Below are 20,583 nucleotides of genomic sequence, written 5' to 3'. Positions count from 1 at the left end.
AGGCGGATCCTGTTGTCTCTGAAATTGACCAGGCAGCTGCCAAGTACCAGCTTGACGGGGAGGGGGGGGGAAGACTGAGGAAGTGGCCTGGCTTGCTTATCAGCTAATCCCACACTGCCCTCTGGGGCTTGCCTCCTTTGGCTAGGCTGGTGTGCATGAGCTTCAGGTGGGCACTGAGCCTCTGACAGGGAGCATTGCTTGATGCCGAGGGTTTGCTGGGCACTGTCCCACTAAAAAAAAGCCCACAAAGTCACAGACTTAGCTTTCGTTTTGCTTTGTGGATTAAAACGGAGAGGCCCTGGCCCATTTGGGACACAGTTGATTTTGGGACGCACACTTCTAAGAGGGGCAGTGGCTTTTCTGAAATGGACTCACACTCATTGTTACTTGGAAACAGCCCCTGTGTCTTAGTTAGATTGCAATGAAAAGCCATAACCAAAGAGCAAGTTGGGGTGGAAAGGGTCTATCAGGTTTACGCTTCCATATTACTGTTCACCATTGAAGGAAGTCAGGGCAGAAACTCAAACCGGACAGGAATCTAGAGGCAGAAGCTGGTGGAGAGGCCATGGAGGGTGTTGAATACTTGCTTGTGCCTCATGCCTTTCTCAGCTTGCTTGCTTATAAAACCCAGGACCACCAGCCCAGCAATAGCACCGTTCATAGTGGCCTGTCCCCCCTACCCCCAACAGTCATTACATGAATTCCCTACAGGCCTGTTTACAGCCTGATCTTACTGTGGCTTTTTCTCAATGACGCTAGCTTGTGTCAAGTGGACATAAAACAAGTCAGCACACCCTGAAACCTGGAGCAGGGATACAGTCTCTTGTAAGTAGCGTTCAGAGCTCAGGGAGGTGTTTTTCTGGACTTTGCCATCCAAGAGACCAAGAGACTAAGGTCTGAACTGGGGATATGTCCAGTCTTGATGCAGTACATGGATTTTTACAACACCGTGGCCATGTCAGGGAGAGAGAGGACAGTATTCTCACATAGCCAAGATGGGCTGCAGGTGTCTGCAGAGTCTATGAAAAGCCAGCAACTGCAAGAAGCTGCACTAGCCTGAAACATGCATTCCCTGGGGAGTGGCTTGAAGGAGCAAGCCAACTTCCAAAAGGTGTTTGCTTCCTGTTGGACAAAGATGGCAGAATTGGACATGGCTCCTAGCTGTCCAAAGAGTAAGGCTGCAAAGATGACTCAGAGGCTCAGAGCACTTGTTGCTCTTACAAAGGAACCAGAGCCCACGTAGTGGCTCATAGCCATCTGTAACTCTGGCTCCAAGGGATCTAATGCCCACTTTATCTTCTGTGGGTACTACACACATTTGGTACATAGGAATACAAGCTGACAAACGCTCATAGAGGAATGTTAAAATAAAAAATGTAAAATACAGAAGTTAATTTTAAGAAAAGAAAACAGTCTGTCCAGTGTTATGGGAAGGTAGCTCGGTTGGCAGAGTATGTATCTAGAATGAGCAAGACCCCGATCTAACCCCCAGCACCGGAATAAAATAGGTGTGGTGGTACACATCTGTAATCCCTGCACTTGATGGGGTGAAGGCTTGAAAATAGGGAGTTCAAGGTCATGCTTGGCTACATAGCCAAGCCTGGGCTACATGAAATATCATCAATCAGTCAATCATCAATCAGTCAATTAATAAACAAAAGTATAGTTTAAAGCATACCTGTGCTAGGGCACTAGGATATTCATTTTTCTTCCATACTAAAGAGTCTTCAAAGGGGGAAGAAAGCAGATCTGCAGAAGGGCCTCTGTGTTGGCAAGTTATCTAGGGAGTTAAGTCGGCCTGAGCCAGCTCCTCCTCACTGCAACTTGCCCAGTGTTTTGCAGAATCTTCAGGTTTCCTTCCCCTCTCAACTTCTCTATGTTCTCAGACCACTGCTGGAGAGAGGTGTGGGCATGGTGGGTGGGTTTCTGCCACGCGGGATCTGGGAGGGTTGAGGACCATGAGTGGGGAAGGGATAAGGGTAGAGACCTGGGCTAGGTCTGTGCACATGTGTGCACATGTGTGCACATGTGTCTTTATCTGTAGAAGCATGCAAGCACATGCAAACCTGAGTGCTGAGTCTGTGTCGTGTGATTTGAATCGTGTTCTGTCCAGCTACAAGTACTAGGAATGTGGCCTGTGTACAGCTGAAGCAGACATGCAGCTGACACACAGTCAGTGAGAAATCATACGCACAGACTCCTGAGGCTCCGTTGCTCAGGGCTGACCACAAGGCTGGACCACAGCAGGCTCAGTAGAAGCGACCCGTCTTTCGCTGAAAGGAAACTGGATTGGGGAAGGTTCCTGGATGTCATTTTGGAGGCCGATCCCAACGCTGGCAGTGGTTTCTCCTGCTACCGTTTGGTCCCCGGAGAGCCCCCGATTCACCCTTCCGGAAAAGGCAGTCCTGTTTGGATCAAAAAATAATTAGCCAGGCTTTAAGTGAGGGTTTCAAGTACACATTTAATTTACGTTGATTAACAGTCAGATGTTCAGTAAACACCAGCTGAACGTAACCCTTGTACCATTGAGAAGCACGGAGCGCAAAGCGATAGAGCAAAGCTCAATAAATACACCGTTTCTACAACTGGCAATTATATTAATAACACGCGGCACTTGTCTTAAAAATTCAAATTAATATGTGCATATCTGCGTTGCCATCCGCCATCGGCAACTTTTGATTTAGCGTGTTACCAGGGAGTCTTCCCTTGCTTGCTCCGTGTCAAAGAAAGCCACAGCTTCCCAAGCAATTAGGCTGATGAGGGAAATACAAAATGAAACCAGCCTAGGGATTCCTCCCGTTCCCACCGGCCTCGGCATCCCAAGCCCTTTTGTCTGTGAGTTTCTGATTTTAGAGTTGTAGGTCCCACTGGGCCCTACCACTGTTTGCCTGTGTGTGCCGCTGGGCTGTCACCGGGCTGGGTCGGTGATGAATCATTAGCATCTGCCTGACAATCCACCACTGAGTCCCTAAATGGACTGTCGGGCTGTCACTGTGGGCTGGTGCACTCTCCCACGGAGTGGGGGCTGATGAACACTTTGGGCAGAGGGAGCTCCTACTAACCCATCAATCTGGTGGGTGGGTGGCTTTAGGGACAGAGCTGTGCACTTCCTGCTGGACTTCGACGTGTATCAGAGGAATGGCTTTAAACTTTAGAGAGGAAGATGCTGGAATGTGTGGTACACTGACTCGAGGGTGCACCCTCTGAGTCCAGCATCTTTCTGACCATGGACTTCACCCTTAGGTGGCTTGGAAGGACATGCTTCCTACTTCTTTGAGCCCCTAGGGTTCAGTGGATCCTCAGTTCTCTTGATCCCCTCAAGATGGGCCTTATTACAGCTTCCTGCAGATGAAGAGCCTTGCTGGCCTGGAGAGGAAGATAGCAGAGCCCAGGTTAGGATGCCTGCAGACACAGCCGGCCCAAAGCCCCCAGCAAGCAGTTCAGAGAACCCTATGGAAACTGCTGGGGAAAAAAATCTTTCTAATTCACGGAGGGAAACAAGTCTGTGCAAAAAAAGAAAGGGAAGGAGGCTCTGGTTATAAACAAAACAAGTAAAATTCCCAAACTAGGTTTTCAGAACATGTGGCTGGATGGAGGTTTTCTGTTTATCAGCTTCCTAGCCTTCCCTACGGTCTTGTTTCAGACTCTGTGTGCTGTGGGCTCCTGGCAGGTCCTGACCTCTCCGGGTTCTAGATCTTCTACCACACCTCCTAAATCTGTGAGATGCTGCCATACCCCTATGGCTCCCAAGGAAGGTCTCTGGCAGAGATGCATTTCCAGGGAGAGAGCAGGGCTGGCATGATCTCTGTGGGCATATCTTGTCTGCCAGAGGCAGGTGTTGAGATCCGGGACCCATGCTTCTTTCTTGGAGGATTTTGAAAGAAAATAGGGGAAAAGAAAAATCCAGGCTTCAGGGTTTGGCGGTGGCTGCCACGGCTGCCCTGATTTGCGTGTGGTCTCTGGGCCTGGGGATGCCTGCATTATTTCTGTTAGCTGTGCTGTTCTGGTCTTTGCAGCAAACAGGCTTGTGGTGAATTCTCTTCAGGAGAAGAAAGGGACCACTCCATTGTTACAACACCCCTGCTCGTGTGCAGCACCTTCTGCCCGCTTCCATTTTTCTCTCTCCTGGTGCGAGCAGTGTTTTCTGACTCAAGGCAGGCAAGAGGAGACACCCACTCCCAGTCTCTATCGCTGTCAGAACCTGGCCTTTGCAGTTGCTGAAAAATGGGGTCCTTTCAGATCACACCCGTCCTCCACTTTGCAAAATGAGGTTGTGTCTGAGGGAGCAAATGTTTTCTTTTATTAACTAAAAGTGAGGTGGTTGAGAGGCTTCGAGATTTGGTGAAAGGACAGCCCGCACCCCCTCCTCAAGGGGTTGCTCTTGCCTTTTCTTTCTCTGACCCCCACGGGCAGAAGCCATATTCTCCCATTACCCTGCTCTCCTCTTCAGAGCTGTTGGGTGTAATGGACTCCTTTAAATTAATAATGCGTAGAGGGAGATTTACAACACATTGCTCAAATATTGTCTTTGCCTTTTATTCATGCATTTGTCACTGTGGCCTCTAATCGAGGTGCACAGAGAAGGGATAAATAATGAAGAGAGAAAAGAGGTCTGTCACAATCCAGAACCATTTGCAAATTCATCACCGATATTCTTGGGGAAGGAAGGACAGAGGCGATGACGAATACCCCACCACGCTAATATATCTCCTTGATTTCTTCTCCCATTTATTTAGATAACCTACTTTGAGCTGTGATAGAACGAGGGAGGGTCCAGCTGCCCTGAGCAACAGATGGGGCTGGTTGCAGTTCCCGGTAGGCAGGTCCTTGCCCTGTGTTTGGCTTCGGCCCTTTGAATTTTATTTCTTATCAGTCTGATTTTAGGTGACTTTGGGGGAGGTGATTCTGCCAAGTGCCTATAGCTTTCGTTTTCAAGGTTAGGTTTGTGTCAGTGGCTGTCATTCGAAAGATGCCTTAGCTCAAACCCAAATGTACACCCCCAAGGATGGGCAAAATGTTTTTCTACTTTGGAAAGCTTTTGTTAACGGGTGAAAGCTGAACTGTGCATTGAGTTGATCTCCCTCTCTGTCTCTCCCAACTGACAGGAACTGGGAAGAGGAAACATAATTCTGCTTTGAGGGTTGTTTTTTCCTTAGACCTGTTTCGTGAGGCCCCAGTCCACAGGCTCCAGGAAAGGACCCAGCGTGTAGCACTGGTTATGATAGGACCTCAGAGTCAAACCCTGGATCCTGAGCCTGACAGCAAGCTTGGTTTCTGTGCTGGGAAGAAAGCAAAAATCAGTTTTACCTTCGACTCCACATCAACCATGTGACTTTCAGGACTCAAGGGTGGGGGTTGGTGGTTCGTAAGTGTCAGGAGCGGGAAGCCAAATGGATTTAAGGCCTGACTGTTGTCCTTGCACACAGTACTATCTGGGGTCAGTAAGCCTCTGGGCAGGGCTGTGGCTAGGACTAAATAGGATGTTCAGAGCTGGCTATCTCTGCCCAGTCTCCCATACAGAGGCCTCAGCACCTGCCTAGCTGATCCACCTTGTTCACAGAGTTAGACGAGGAGGGTCACTGGACAATGGCTTAGCTGCAGCCCACCTCTAGGGTGGCCAGACAGAGTGCAGAATACACAGTCAAATCTAAAATCCAGTAAACAGCTCATGATCTTTTGGTACTCGTATGTCCCAAATGTAGCCTGCGTGTTACGGTATTCACTGGGCCTTGCTGCGTTTTCCTGTGCTTGTGGTGTTTTGTCCAAAGTTCTTCTCCCAGGCTCCAGGCCTTTCTTTAACCCCTCAGAGGTTGGGGCACGGCTCTTCTGACTTTCCTTTTTGTAGAAGGACTAATGTAGGAACTAGCTACAGGGAAGAAGGTCCAGGGTATAATGAGAGATTGTAGATGAGAGGGACCAAGCCACAGATTATAAAGTCAGGGCATCAAGTAAGTGGCATGAAGTTCTAGACTCTTCTGCTCCCAGGAATAGTGAGCCGGAACTGACTTCTGAAAGAGTCCCAGACTCAGATCTGTGGAACCCAGTCATCAGTCAGCACACATTATGTCCAGGAGGCCATGCTGAGTGGTTCTAAGTTTGTTGCCCACCAAGATGGCCACATACTAGATGAGCAGTCTCTGGGCTGGTTTGGGCCAGCCAATGTTGCCCCAAACTTCTAGGTTATGCCAGGACCCACTCTGTATCCTGGCAGTAGCATTAGCCCCTTCCCACTGCTCCAGAGGTAGTCCTATCTGCTCCACCTTCAAAGAAAGCTTCATTCCCTCCATTCTTACCATTCTTACCTTTTCTTTGACGTAAATGAAACTTACACACTATAGACATAACGAATAAATTCTGATCATAGGAAACGCAGGCACACGGTTCTGAAAATTAAAGCTGGGTCTTGTGTCTCTTACACACTCACGGGGATAATTCCCTTTGAGGCAGCGAAGCTGCTCACACCTCAGCTCTTCTGTTTTACAGAAGCACTCACTGCAAGCTCCCTCACTGGGACATCAGGCTTTTGTATACTTGAAGGGCTTTTGTTCCTTGTAAACAAACTTCCCTGTCCTGGGTGGGACACAACATTAGCACCAAGGCTGAAATCAGCTCCAAATGGTCAAACTCAGTCAGATTAAGCAGACATTAGTGCAGGACACTTAGCCAAAGCTGGATTTCAGTAAACAGCCCATCATCTTTGGGTACACATAAGTCCCCAGATCAGCCTGCACATTATGACTGTTTTTATGTCACTTATGACGTTGTTTGTTAATTCTGTTTGTAGTGTTGTGTCTGGCAGGGGTTCCCCCAAGTTCCTTTGAGGGGAGAGAGATTTGACCCTCACCATTGTGAGCTGACTCAGGGGTACCTTGCTTTTCAGAAGAGTCGGCCCTGACCAGAAACAACCTGCAGATCCCTTCAAGGTGCTGTCTTCCCAAAGCAGGAATCAGTACTAACTAGGACTTTAGAACCTACCTTGTGTTGAATATGTGGGTGATAACTTACAGTCACTTAATTACTATTTTTTAACATATCCTTATTCCACCTCAGATTTTAAAATCGGTATTTTTAGATTGATCTCACAAAACCTAGATAAAGCTATGATTTTATATTCTGATTCTAGAGGAGGCTCCAGCACTCTGGAGGAAGAAGAAGGGGCTGAGCTGAGGGTTTGTTGAGTTTTTTTTTTTTTTTCTTTAAAAAAGATTAGGAAGTTAGTCTACTTGCAGCCCTTAGGGAAGCCAGCAGGCTCTGCCAGGAATGTGGACTTGGGGCCCTAGAGGCAGACAGGTAGACCCCATTGGAAAGAGCACACTGTATCTGTTTCAGCAGCCATAAGGAACTGACCTGAACACAGGACTGTAAACAGCTCAGATATAGTTCTGGAGGTCAGAAGCCCAAGGTCTCTGATCTGGCTCTACTAGAGGTTTCTCTCCTTGGCTTGAACATGGTACTTCCCCACATTGCCCTCACAGGACTGTCGTGCATGTATGCATGTGTGTGCGTGCATGTGTGCGTGCGTGCGTGTGTCTTGATCTCTTCTTACAAAGCCACATGTTATGTTAAAGTCCCCCACTGGCCTCATTCGAACGACAGCCATCTTTAACAAATACCCCATTTTCAAATAGCCACATTGAAGTCAGGATTTCACACGGGAACCTGGAGTCAGCATATCTGTCACGGACAGCAAAGGACCAGAGAGAGGCACTGCCTGGGGAAGCAGTCTAGGAAAGGACTGCTCACCAGAAGTCAGGTTGTTAAAACACAGGGCATATGGAGACACGGGCAGAGTAAGCCATGGCTGCTTCTTGAGTAACAGAATACCCCACTCTTGCGTGAACACACTTGCCTAGCAGTTCACTGCTGTTTATTACAATGTCACAGTCGCCTGTGTGTGTGTATGTGTGTGTGTGTGTCTGTCTGTCCATCTGTCTGTCTCACCTTTTTGTTTTCTGTCTAGCCATCTAGACTGGGTGCTTAACAGTCTCTACTGGGATCATCTCTGGGGAGTTCTGGGCTATAGGCAGAACTTCATGGCTAGTCAGTGGCCAATAAATGAGTGGGCCCTGCAGGGACTGGCACCCAAACACTAGCAGTGAACCTTAGGTCATTTGGACAGGACAGAAAGAGGACGTATGTCCAGTGGATGGCAGGGCCTTTTCTTGGACACTGTAGCGACCTCAAATCCCCTACACTCACAGTGTCCTGGATGCCCAGTGCACACCCATTCTGGTGGCATGGCCAGGATGGCCTTTCTTGCCTCTCCCTCTCTGCCCCCCATCCCCATTTATGAACTCGCCATCCATTTCCACATTCCCGTTATACCTACTGTGTGCACCGAAGCTGGTCACAGTAACTTTGTGACCTTCAGAGCTGCCTTTTCCAATCTTCCTCCTCTCGGAGAACAGGCCCCAAATCTAGGGTCTCTCTCTCTCTAGGTGTCCTAGAGTCACATCAAGTGAAAGCTGCAGCTCTTTGTGATAGTGAGCTCTGCCCTGACGCAGCCTAGAGGCTGCAGTCACCACCTGTCACTCCCACACCCCCACACGCCCCCCACACACTGCTGTGCAGGTGAGTTCCTCCCTGGGCTTCTGAGAAGAACATCCAGAACTCCTAGATGTCAGCTGCCTTATCAGATCCAGAGCCACACAGCTGGAAAAGGCCTGAGACCCATGGTGCTATTTGTTGGTCACGATGCCTCTGTGGGCCTGAGCTTTTCCCTTATTCCATCACTATGCCTCCTGGCAATCTAGAGATCTTAAAAGGCTCAGGAAAATACAGCCAGAATGTAGGTCCATGATGCCCATCCCTGCTCTTCTTCATCACGGAGCGGGGAGCTGGGAGTGTGTTTCCTGTCATTTAAACCGAGGCCCCTTCCTCCTCGGTTCTTTAATGTTCCAAAGCACCCAGGGTTCAAGAGAGCGACTGACAGGTGAGGGCATGCAGTGAGAAAGGAAGCAAGAACAGAGCAGCGTTCAGAGGTTCTTAAGAAGTGGCAAGGGAGCGTTCAGATCTTACCAGAAAATACACACAAAAACACACTTGCTTGGTGCGTCCGGAAAAGTTTACTTGAAACTTGGCCCCCGGATCCGGCGAGGGTTCTTTGTTTTCTGGTCACAGCCACACGGAGCACAAATCGAGGTGGTTTCCCACATCTTGTCAAAGGACAGCATTTCCTCTTTCCTTTCTCCCCGAGCTGATTAGCGGGTCGGGCAATGGTGTGAGGAGATGTTGGGGGTAGGAAAATGGGGGTCATTTTGGAAACCCTCTTTGTGGATGGGTCGGGAATGGGGAGAAAATGAATAGTTATAAGCTCATTTCCATAGAAACTGTCTCATTATCATGCTGGCTGCCCGCTGGACGAGGCAGGGCTTCCTGCCAGCAAACCGGCTCCACAATTAAGTGTCCCCTGCCCGCTCGGCTGCAGGAGAAGCTGGTCACCAAAGATGGCCCCCAGCCGCAAACCCACCCCAGGCCGGGAGGGAGCTGGGATGGTTTTCCTTGAATATTTGTGCAGAGATTGTACCCAGCATGTAAAAATTCGCACGCTGCGGCACTTCTTGTTTTTAGGCAAAAGTGGCTGCTTCTTGGTCTTGTTTACAAGTTCCGCGGTGTGCGCCTTCGCTGCACTCTCTGCGAGCAGATCTCCAGGCACCCCTAAAGACATTTAACAAAAGGAACTGGAACAATTAGGTTTAAAATCACTTTCTTGGCAGTGTCCTTTGTGTTCCCAGTGACACGGCCGGGCCGCCAGGCCGGCTCAGGAGGCACTTTGTCACGAGCCCCTGGAACACGAAGGGTCTCTGCCAGCTGCTTCCTTTTTGTGCCCCCCGAGGCCCCAAGGATCCAGCCTACCCTGGACCTTCTTCATTTCTTGTGCAAAGTCACTTTGTGCTAGCTGTGTTGTCCAAAAACCAAGCGTGACTGACTGTGGCCCGCAGGAGGCCTGATCCCTGGGCCGGGAAGAAAGGTTACTTCTGAAGACCACGGGAAAGGTTGTCTGTGATGTGGGGAACAGGCCCGCCCGAGAAATGGCTTTGTGTTTTGAATTCTGGAAGACTGCAAGATGTAATATATGCCAATCCAGTTTCCCGGCAGCGTGCCCTTTGGTGGCACCGAGTCTGTCCTGCGGGTTGTGTGGCCATTACCACTCTGTATACAACAGCCCCCTTATCACACAGAGTTGCCCCCTTTAGCCTTCTCTGTCTGTGGATCTGCCAACCCATGTGTTTAGGAAGATCACTTATACCGGGGCAGCAGACAGGTTCTGAGCTCCTCAGGATTCTCTGTGGTTAGCAGCCTGCTCAGTGTCAGGCTCCCCTTTGCTTTTCTGTGCTGGTTCAGGTCATAGGCCCACCAACACTGCCAGGCATCAGCCCCTTCCCCAGCTTTTCGAGTGCCTGGCTAGGAAGATGACACTGTTTCCAGGAAGCAAGTCAGTGAGGCTCAACAGCAACCAGGCAGCTGGATGGAAGGCAGTGACCACACTCAATTAGAAAGAGGTTTGCTTTCCGGTAAATACTGCTGTATCCTCTCCTCCTTTGCTTCTGCTTTGTAGAGGAGGAATGTTAGCAGTCAGAGAGCAAAGTTCAAAGGTGAAAGGGCATTTCACCCACACTTCTGGAACCCTCGGATCCCCAGAGATCTTGAAAGAAGGTATCTGTAGAAACCCCTTCCAGGGTCCTCTAATGAGAGTCAGCACCACTGTTTCCACCTGGAAATCTCCAGGTGGAGCACGCAGACACCCCCTACCCCCCGCCCAGCTTTGCGTAACCACCAGACTGCCAAACCCCTTAGCGGCTGACACACCGGGGTTTGTTACAAAGCTACTACACAAACCCTATCTACTGAGATTGGGGGGATATTGGTTTTCCAGGACTGGCTAAGCACAGCGCCCAGACCAGGGGCCTCAAGCAGCAGGGGTTTATCCTTTGAAGTTCTAGAGTCTGAAGTGCGGGTTTCCCAAGAGGCTCCGAAGGCTTCCTTTGCGTCCACGTGAGGCGAATGGTGTGTGTCTGTATTTCTCTGTTCATGATGGCACCGTCCCATGGGTGACAGATCACCTTGGGAATCCACCTTCAGCCCAAGTACTCAGTCCTGCAAGCATCCTGGCGGCAGACTGAGCTGGGGATAGGGAGCCACAGGTGAACTTGAGGGACACCAGGACACAGGGGCCATAAATATCCACGGATGTCCTATTTCTTGAGTCTCCAGGGAACCCCCTGAGGATAGTATGCTGCTTCCAGGCTGAGACATCCTCTGTCCGTTCCTCTCTACTGCTGTTGCTTCTGAGACATCATCACCCCCTTTCTCATAGGCCCCAAGACCCATGTCTCCTGTGGACTTACGCTTTGGTTTATGCACCAGTCAGACATCTAGCCAAGAGCTAAGTGTCATATGTGATACCTATTCTGTTTTCGTGGTTCTCTTAAGATTAAATAAATAAATAAATAAGTAAAGATTTAAAATTATTTAAGTTGTCTGAGGTTGGCAAGCAATGTAACGAGGCCGCCCGAGACGATAAAAGTTTTGTCACCTAAAAGGTTTTGCCTCCTTGGTCCTAATTTTTGGAAACATGATCAGTGTCAGTCTTCTGGGGGGAGGGGGGCAGGAGGGAGACTGGCAGCTTGCAGGAATGAGTTTCTTGCCTTCTGAGTCACAGACCTTGCCAAGTGAGAAAGGGTGAACTCTGCACCCAGGTCCTTCTGCTGGGCTCCATCCTAGTGATCCAAATGCCCTGCTGAGCACAGAGCAAGCCTCAGCAGAGGAGTGCCTGGAAGGCAGTGTGGCCCGTAAGAGATTGCTCTCTAAATACCAGAGGCGGGCGAGTGGCTTGCAAGAGGCATGGTCAAGTGAGCTGACCCGAGAGGGAATGAGGTCACAGCTTTGCTGTGACCATGGGGCAAGGCTTGCATCATGGGAGGAGACTGTGGTGTGAAGAGGGGGTACAGAGTTCTGATTTCTGAGTCCCAAGCGAGCCTCATCCTTCAGACAGGTACCCAGCTCCTACGGGGTGTGTTGTGATGATGAGCAAGAACAGACTCTAACTCGTGCCACCAGCAGGCTAGCCCAGCCCTGGCATTCTAGAGTTCTAGCACCACATGCCGTCTCCCTGCAGTGTTCTTCCTCACCGTGTTCACCTTTTCTTTGCCATTGGTTGGCTCACGCTTGACAGCTTACCCAGACACAAACCACTTGGATCAATAACAAAGGCTCCGGATGCCCTCTCTCTCTGGTTCCCCTGAAGAGATTGAGACTGGAAACCTTCTGACGTGACCTACCATGTGACCAAATGAAAGAACAGGTGGAATGGGGGCTCAGGAAGGAGTCGTTGTGGGATGTGTGTGGAGTGACTTGCCTGCCTGCTTCCCATCTCCTGCCTGTTCTGGATGACACATGGGACGGTCACCTAACTTTCTGTTTGGGTAGCATTAATTAACTGCCAGGAAATCATGGATGTGTGGGTCTAGCTTTGCCCATCACCCTTTGCTTAACAGAGAAAATCAAACTGATGCAGGCGGGTAATGAGAAACAGTTCAGGGTGCTGCTCAGTGGTTGTGGTTCTTTACTGCTGGGCTGGGGACAGTGGTACCCAGAGATGTATCTCAGGGCCCAGGGGGCCTAGCCAGGCACAGTGGGACAGGTATGTTAGGCTGAGGAGGAGCAGCACTCCAAGGGTCTATGCATAGAAAATTCTAGAGACAAAACGGGCCTCCAGGCAACCCAGGGAGGAGCTCAGTTGTTGGGGAACTTTGCTTCTGCTATGCATGGCTGCTTCAGGCCTCATTAAATGTAACCTTCTTGGCCACTGCCATTGCCTTGGGGAAGAGACTCCTTTAGAGGATTTAAAAGAAAGAGCTGAGGGCTCACAAGATAGGTCAATGGGTAAAGGCACTTACTGCCAAAACCCCGTGACCTGAGTTCAATCTCTGGGATGTACATGGTGGAAGGAGAGAAGCAACTGCTGAACGATGTCCTCTGACCTCCACACGCATATATAAGTATGTGGAGAAATAAAGATAAATAAATATTTTTTAAAGTAATCATGATAAAGAAATGCAGTCTTTTTTTTTTTTTAAAGAAAGAGTTAAGGGGATATGACCTCACCCATTATCCATGGCCTGGGTCTGTCCCACTGGCTCATTCTCCTGAACCACAGGTTGCGAACTTCATGGGCCCCTCCAATCACCAGCACGTTCTGGTGGTTGGAGAGGCTGGTGGGCCGAAGCTAGAACCAAGCCTGAGGCAGTGTCTCTGCCTCTTTGGGCAAGCCCAAGGTTCTCCCTTGTAAAGCGAACCCATTCTCATGCCAGGGCACCCTGGGCTCTGGATAGATCAGGGGCATAAGTGGAAGCCACTCATTCTCAAGGTGGTCTTGCTGCAGAGATACCAGGAGGCTCAGACACCTCAAGCCTCTTGGGCAAGTACCTACAGCTAAACCCTGGAGTAAGGGTACTTAGGCCTTGAACCAGCTTCTGTTCTTCCTCTCCCTGCTTCACCCTGGAGGGACCCCTGTGGAGATAGCATGAACCAGTTCAGATTGTGCCCTGTAAGTAGCAAGGGCTGGGTGGATGCTGGTCTGTACTAGTGCCATCACTGCTGAGCTTGATAAAGTGTCGGTTTCAAAGACAAAGCGTGAGCTGAGGCGTAAGCCCACTACAGATACCCTTTTACTTGAGAACTTCTGAAGAAGATCCCATCCAAGGGCATTCTCATAACCAGCAAATGTCCATGCACAAAGCTGCCTCAGTTCCCTGGGAATCTAGACCTGAGACTCCAATTCAGGCCACATGATTAGGGGGAGACATAGGTGTCAGGGGAGGGTGTCAGGGTGCTGGCCATGGGAGTCATGTTCATACCGCGGTATGGTCTGGTTGAACCGTCTCCCGTCGCGAACCCCCCACAGGAAGAGAAGGGCCCCCTTTTGCCACTTCATGGGGCTTTAGAATTGTCTCTGATCCCACCCAGCATCGGCCCTGTTTTCTGGACGCTGAGAAACCAGCATCGTACAAGTGAGCAAGTGGCTATTTCCAATTTTGCAAAGTTCTCGATGAAAGGGACAGGTGGAAAGAGTGTTGAGACTTGTAAATTAGTTGCTAATGAGGAAAATTAGGAAATTTGCTGAGGCATAAAAAATGAGAAGCTCAGAGAAAGACAAGTGGGGGGGGCTCCCTCCCCTCCCACCTCCCCAGCTCTTTCAAACTCTGATTTAGCCCAGACTAAGATACTGATCTGATGCCTGGGTTAATTTGAAGAAATTGGTTTAAAACGTTGAGCTGATTAATTGGGTTAACATGGAAAATATGGCGAATGTCAGGGATCGAGGGGAGGAAGGGGCTGGTGGGTGCTGTCATCTGACCTGCCTGTGAGGGGTACTCAGAGTCCTAGAAGGTCCCAGCAGGTGGGTGCCATCCCTCCCTTTTGAGGGTGAGCAGCCATGGGGCATCCAGACAATTGCAGGAGCTGGTGGGTCTAGCTCTCAAGGCAGATGACTCCCAGCTGTGCTCTCAGGACATGTTTGGAGCCAGTAAGAGGGACGTGTAGCTATAGCCCTGGATCTGTGACCCTCAAAAGATGAGGTCTTCTTGCAAGGCAGAAATCCCAAGGAATGGCTGAGGTGCACAGCCCTCAGGGTCTTTCTTGGAGGAGGGGTGTTCAGGGACTTTCCCTGTCTGAGCCTCTGTGACCCTGCATGCTCAGTAGAAAGCCCAGCATGTATGTGAAGAAAGCTCACACACACACAGAGAGAGAGACAGAGAGAGAGAGAGAGAGAGAGAGACAGAGACAGAGACAGAGACAGAGTCAGAGTCAGAGAGACAGAGAGACAGAGAGCCTGGAAAGTAAACTCCACAAGAACAATTCCTAAGACCCTTGATCCTGGGGCCTCATCATTTGGTTTAGGATCAGCATGTCTTCTTCTCTGGAAGCCCAGAGAGGAGAACACACTCCAGCCACCCAGTGCCTCCCTTCAAGGCTTTGGGGCAATTGTAAGAGCCAAGATGGGGGGGGGGGGCTAGGAAGTCACTGGGCCTAGATAAGAATTCTGGTGACACTCCTTGGGCAGGTCCTGGTCTGTCCGTTTCTGTCTCCTGAACTGCAAAATGGGATGCTAAAGGCCGTGCTCCCAGGCTGGCGGTGAGGAATAAGGGTGTGTCACTATAGCACCTGGGCAGGGAAGGTCACTGAAAAACAGGAAAAGCATCCGAGACCCTGCTGCTGCCTGTGCTGCCACCACAGTGCCACATCACTGCCACCAGGGCTTGGGGACTCTCCTGCTTGCTTTGTCAAGACCTTAAGGGCGGTGCAGGGACCCGCCAGGCACCCACTACCACACTGTCACCTCCCCCAGCTCGGGGCCTTCTCCCGGGCTGCTGTGTCCGTGGGCCGTGCTCGGGTCAGCGGCGAGCTAACGCCTTTGTCAGGGTGATTAATAGTGGTGGGGACTGCTGTTAATTCACTGCCTAATGACCGCGGCCGGCGCGCTCCGAGTAATCGGGTGATGTATGTGGAGAGCGCGCACCTCGTGGCAGAGGTGAAAATCATTTCGACAAGTCAAATATTGTCACAGGGAACAAATGGCTCTCCCTGTTAATAAAAATTAATGAATTTTTTTTCTTTCTCTTTCCTTCTCCCCCCCCCCCTTTTCACCACTGGCTTGCTAAATGAAGCTGCAGAGTGGCAGAGCAGAGAACCAGGAGGAGTTAAGCACTTTATTTGATGGTTAAAACTATAAACGTCTTTATTAGACAGAATGGGCCAGAGGGCCAGGCGGCCATCCACCTGCAGCCTTCTGGAAGGGGAGTGGAAGAGGAGGAAGCAGCTTGGGGGTGGGCAGTAGAGGGTACCGCCCCCAGTCCCATAGGGAGGGGGCTCTGGTCTGTGGAGGGAGGGGTGCTCTCAAGCTGATCCTTCATCCCTGCAAACACCAGACTCTGCCCCAGCTTGTGGACATCATTTGAAGGGAGAACAGAAAAACAAACATACAAAAACAAAAAATGAAAGCGTGTGCCCCCTGGGAAATGTAGTCCCCCCACCCCAAACTATCTGCCTGGCCCCTGGGAGCCAGGTCACAAGGTGGCACTGTGTTCCCACAAAGCATATTGGTGGCCCCCTGTCCCAGCCCTGGTGGCAAAGAGGCTCAGCATCCTAGCTCTTTCCCCCTGGTTTGGTGGGAGGCCAGGACAGGGCACAGAGCCAGTGGCCATAGCGCCCAGAAGAGGCGGGGTCTAGGAGTGTACAAGAAGGACCCTGAAGACCCAGGTCCAACGCAGACAACAGAGCCACTCCAGCTGCCCCCCCCCCAAGGCTGAAGGCCAGTGAACGTGCCCCTCCCTGATGCTGACCCACCTTCACCAAGCATTCACAGCCATTGAGGACCTGGGGCTTGCCCTGTCTGCAGCCAAGGCCACAGAGGAAAAGGCTCAGAAACTGGTACCTTTCATCCTCTGCCTCATGGTGCCAATCACGCAGGACCACTAATCCCACTGTCCCCCAACCCCCTGTTAAGAGAGCCTGCTGGACTCACCCTACCCCTAAGAGCAGCTTGGGAAAACGGCAAGCCAATCCCAGTACCCATGTTCCCAGAAGCCAGCCTTGCAGGCAGAGGGCAGCCACTCCCCCCCGCCTGCCCCCTGGCATGCCACCTCACCCCCGTTTTCTTGAGGCATATGGGTTACTTGCGACCTTACTCTGGCCTGTGAATGGCAGCCACAGGCTGTCTGGTAGGAGCTACAGAGATAAATGTGTCTATAAATAGTTTGGTGACAGTTGTCATAGCGTTTGCTCAGCATTTAACCCCTTGCTCCTCCACCATGCTGCTGAGGGCAGAGAGGCAGGGAAACAGAGCAGAGACCAGGCACCAGGAGAACACATTTAGCTCACCCTGGCCAAGCATACTGCAGCACCCAATGGCCCGGAGCCTTCTCTGGGATCCTGCAGCAGGCAGGTGTGGACTCTGGGAAAGGTGGAATTCCTGTACTCCATCTTGCAAATAATCCATCACGGCTTCTGGGTCTGTAGACAGACAGGGGTGTATGAAGAACTTGGTTTCCCAAGCCTGACCATGCTAAGTCCTCTCATGTAGGCCCCTTTAGACTGAGTAGGCCCAGGTCCCTCCTGGGCTCTGGTTGACTCTGTTAAAAAAAAGTCCTAGAGAACTCTGAAATGCCTGAGCAAGCCTAGCTAAGTACTCAAGAGAGGCTGAGGGGAATGAAGCTTTCCCTCAGTCACGAAGGACTGGGAATCTTCCAAGCACCAAACCCCAAGATAGCAACTCAGCCAGTAGATCCGAGCTTGGGTTTCTGACCTGGGGCCACTGTGTACCAGAATGGGGTGCCCACTGTATAAGCCAGTCACCTAGGCCACTCACCCTAGGTAGCCACGTGGACAAATTGTAGGAACTGCCTAGCTAACTGTGGGAGAGGAGATCAGCCGAGGGTGGGGTGGTGAGGTGGGCATCTTCTCCTCACCTCCTCATTTCAGGAGAGCAGCAGCTGTTGGCCAGAAGCAGGCTTCACTCTGGGGGGAAGAGCCTGTTAAGCCAAGCATCCAGAGATAGACCTGTGTTCAGCCTTGTATTATTCACACCAGCCAGAGGGTGGAAGCCACTGTGTCTTTGGAGTCAAGCACGGTTTACTCACACGGTGGGGCACCACTCAGACCCAGAAAGGAAGTTAGTTACAATGCACCCTGCGACTCGGGAGGGACCTTGAGGACAAGGTGCTCGGTGAGATAAGCCGATCTGCCAAGGCCAAGTCCTGTTCCAGTCTGCTTACGACTGGCCCCTGGAGGAGTCGGCTTCATAAAGACAGATGGCAAAATGGCGGCTGCTCAGACCTGAAGAGGAAAGGGGGTGGGTGATTCATATTTAATGGACACAGAGTTTCAGATCCAACATGGGAAGTGTTCAAGAGAAGGGCCCGCGTGAGTGCATTGTGCTTCCTGATGTCACTGTGCTTAATGTCACTGATCTGTCGCTAGAGACAGCTAAGGTTTTATGTGATGTGTACTCTGCCACCAGTCAATTTAGAATATTTTTCTTCACGGCCGGGTGTAGAAATCAGGGCCTTGCCCACGTCAGGCTGGGTCTGGGCCACCGAGCCCTGCTTCATCCAGTTTACTCCAGTTATTTCTAAACCTCCGCCTGGATTGGAGGTTCCAGAGCTGGTATCTGTAGCCAACCCTCCCACCCTGAAATTCGAGGTGACAGCATGTTGACCGTTCAGGAGGCAAAGGGTTAAAGAGGGCACCCGCTCAGCCCGCCAACTCAGACTGGGCTCAGCGGGGCCAGGGAGCCTTGCTGTGATTTAGAAGAAAAAAACACTAAGATTTGAGCGATCCGTGGGCTACCTCGCTGCCCCCGGGGCTCGGGGAAGTGGTATATTAACGAAGGAATAAAGGAGAGGAAGAAAAAGGCCAAATCACATCTCTCTGAAACAAAGAGGCTTTTTACCAGGAACAAGCCTTGATAAAAATTACAGAGGCATCACGGCCATTCAGTGCCTGCCTGCCCCGGGCGATGGAGGCGGCCAGGAAATGGAAGATGCGGGGTTTGCCGCAGAGCTCAGTGTCCCCAGAGCATTGCAGGACAAATAATCATGTTGGAATAATGCATCAGGCCTTAAGTGGGGCCAGGTGGCCGGGGCTGGCCAGCGCCTTCCATGGCCCTCAGTAAGGGCTGGGTTCAGGTTGCTGGCCCTGGGCTCCTGGACCCTGGTGGGCTGTGCAGGAGTGGGGGGTGGGACAGGGTGGGCCTGGCTGTTTACCTCCTCTTTGGATAGATTTGGTTATCTTTGAGCCCAATGGCTTGCGATTTCTTTGAGGTAGGCTGGGGTTTGTCTGAGCAGGTGGCTCAGACACTGGGAGGAGTGGTCACAGGACACACCCTAGGTTAGCATGGGCTAATTGGGCTCAGCCATTGGCTTCTAGGCCCGGCTCTTCGTCCTCAACTTGTGGCCTCTTTTACTGTGAAATGGGTTGAATAGTAAAGGACAGAAACCACTCAAGGCTGCAGGAAGGGGTTGCCAGCATGGCTTTTGGAACCAGTGGAACAAACTGTCATTGCCTGGGTGATCTAAGCTGGATGTCTGTAGTTCAGGTGTGGCAGGGTTGTATTCCTCCAGAGACTCACTCTGGGTTGCAGCCCAGTCTAACCTCATCAGAAGTCCGTGCATTTATAGATAAATTATTTTTAAGTAAAGCCCCATTCTGAGGTATTTGGACTTGACCTGAGTGAGCCAGCCATTAATAAGGGTAGCCGGAGATCTACTTCAAGGTTAGTGTAGGCTCCTACCAGGGACAGGCCTGGAATTGCTTCGTTCTTCATCTGTAAAGAGGAGGCAGTTCTGGGGTGGGATCCTTGCTTCCCTTCATAATTATGACAAAGACCAAGGAGTGAATGGCTAGGTCGTGTGGGTGACTTCAGCCAGGATGAAGAAACCAAGTGGGCAGCCCAAGCTCCTTGCCAGGTCATCTCCATATACCCTATCTTTGGAGAAACGGCTCAGAGAGGCCTGTGCCACATTCAGGTCAGCCAGCGCTAACCACCAAGCCACCCAGGCTCCCCCCAAGCTCTAATGGCAATTTGGTTGCATCAGCTCTGCAGCTGGGGCCATCCCTGCGGACAGGGTTGAGAATGTAAACGGCGATTGATTATTATTAACATTTAGCATGTTTGCAGAGCCATCATTCCTTGGCTCTATTAATCTGCTGTGTTAACAGCTGCTGGGATCGGTCCCGGCTCTGGAAGAATGCTGACAGGCAGCTCGCTGCAGACGAGGCAGGGCCCTGTCAGGAGGGGGGTGCACAATCTCTTAACAGGGTGTTCTTGAGAGTTTGAGTCCTTGGGCTTGGGACAATCAGCGCAGTATCGGGTGTTTCAAAACAGAGGGCACAAGAATGTAGGAGCCCATCAACTCCTGGACACCCCTTCCTAACAACCCATTTTGGGAGTGAGTCTTCAGGAAACTCCTCTGGCATCCCAGAACCTTCTGGAAGAAGTGTCCGTGTCTGGTTTGTCTGTCACAGTGGCTGTGCAGAAACTGCCGAACCCCTCCCCATTAGGTTTAAGGACCTCTCACTGTCCCCTGAGAATAACGTACCTCAGCGGCTCCTGGAGACCAAGCAGGGTCTGCCCTTTTCCTTCAACTCAGCAGCGCTCACAGCTCCTGGGATGTGTAGCTTTGCTGGGTTGCCTGAAGGACTCATTCACAGCCCTTCTCCTCACTTGTCTGTGAGAGGGAAGAGGAGACAAAGGTTAGAGGCCAAACTCTGCCTTTTCTTCAGGTGGGAGGCAGCATCTCAGAGCCAGGCAGGCCTTTGGTTGAGACCCATAATTCACAAGCATAGCCGTGGCATGCTGAACCAGGCAGGCTACCCCACACAAGTGGAAAGAGGGTCAAAGGGCAGGCTTTGAAGGGACATAGTAAAAAACCTCTGGCTCACTTTCAAGAGGAGGGGGCTGTGTGGGCGGAAAAATGTATCTTTCTAGTTTAACCAATCAGTGGAGGAGTGTGCTAGTTTAGCCAATCAGAGTGGAGGAGAATGCTAGTTTAACCAATCAGAGTGGAGGAGAATGCTAGTTTA

The 20,583-nt window shown here is 50.9% G+C and overlaps 1 protein-coding gene and 1 long non-coding RNA gene across 8 annotated transcripts in view; one reads left to right on the top strand and one right to left on the bottom strand.

The window, feature by feature from the left end:
* Positions 1-20,583, top strand: part of Prdm16 (PR/SET domain 16) — a 319,454-nt gene that overhangs the window by 77,515 nt on the left and 221,356 nt on the right. The gene's annotated exons all lie outside the window — the stretch shown is intronic.
* LOC110292494 lies at positions 1,837-9,184 on the bottom strand. The gene is made up of 4 exons (XR_002377722.1): positions 9,019-9,184; positions 3,063-3,366; positions 2,195-2,405; positions 1,837-1,890 (listed from the first exon to the last, which is right to left on the bottom strand). It is a non-coding gene; the product is annotated as an uncharacterized LOC110292494 (long non-coding RNA).

Source organism: Mus caroli, chromosome 4 (assembly GCF_900094665.2).
Source record: "Mus caroli chromosome 4, CAROLI_EIJ_v1.1, whole genome shotgun sequence".
NCBI lineage: Eukaryota > Metazoa > Chordata > Mammalia > Rodentia > Muridae > Mus > Mus caroli.
The sequence above is the reverse complement of the archived record's forward strand: the minus strand, read 5'-3'. Positions and strand labels throughout refer to the sequence as shown.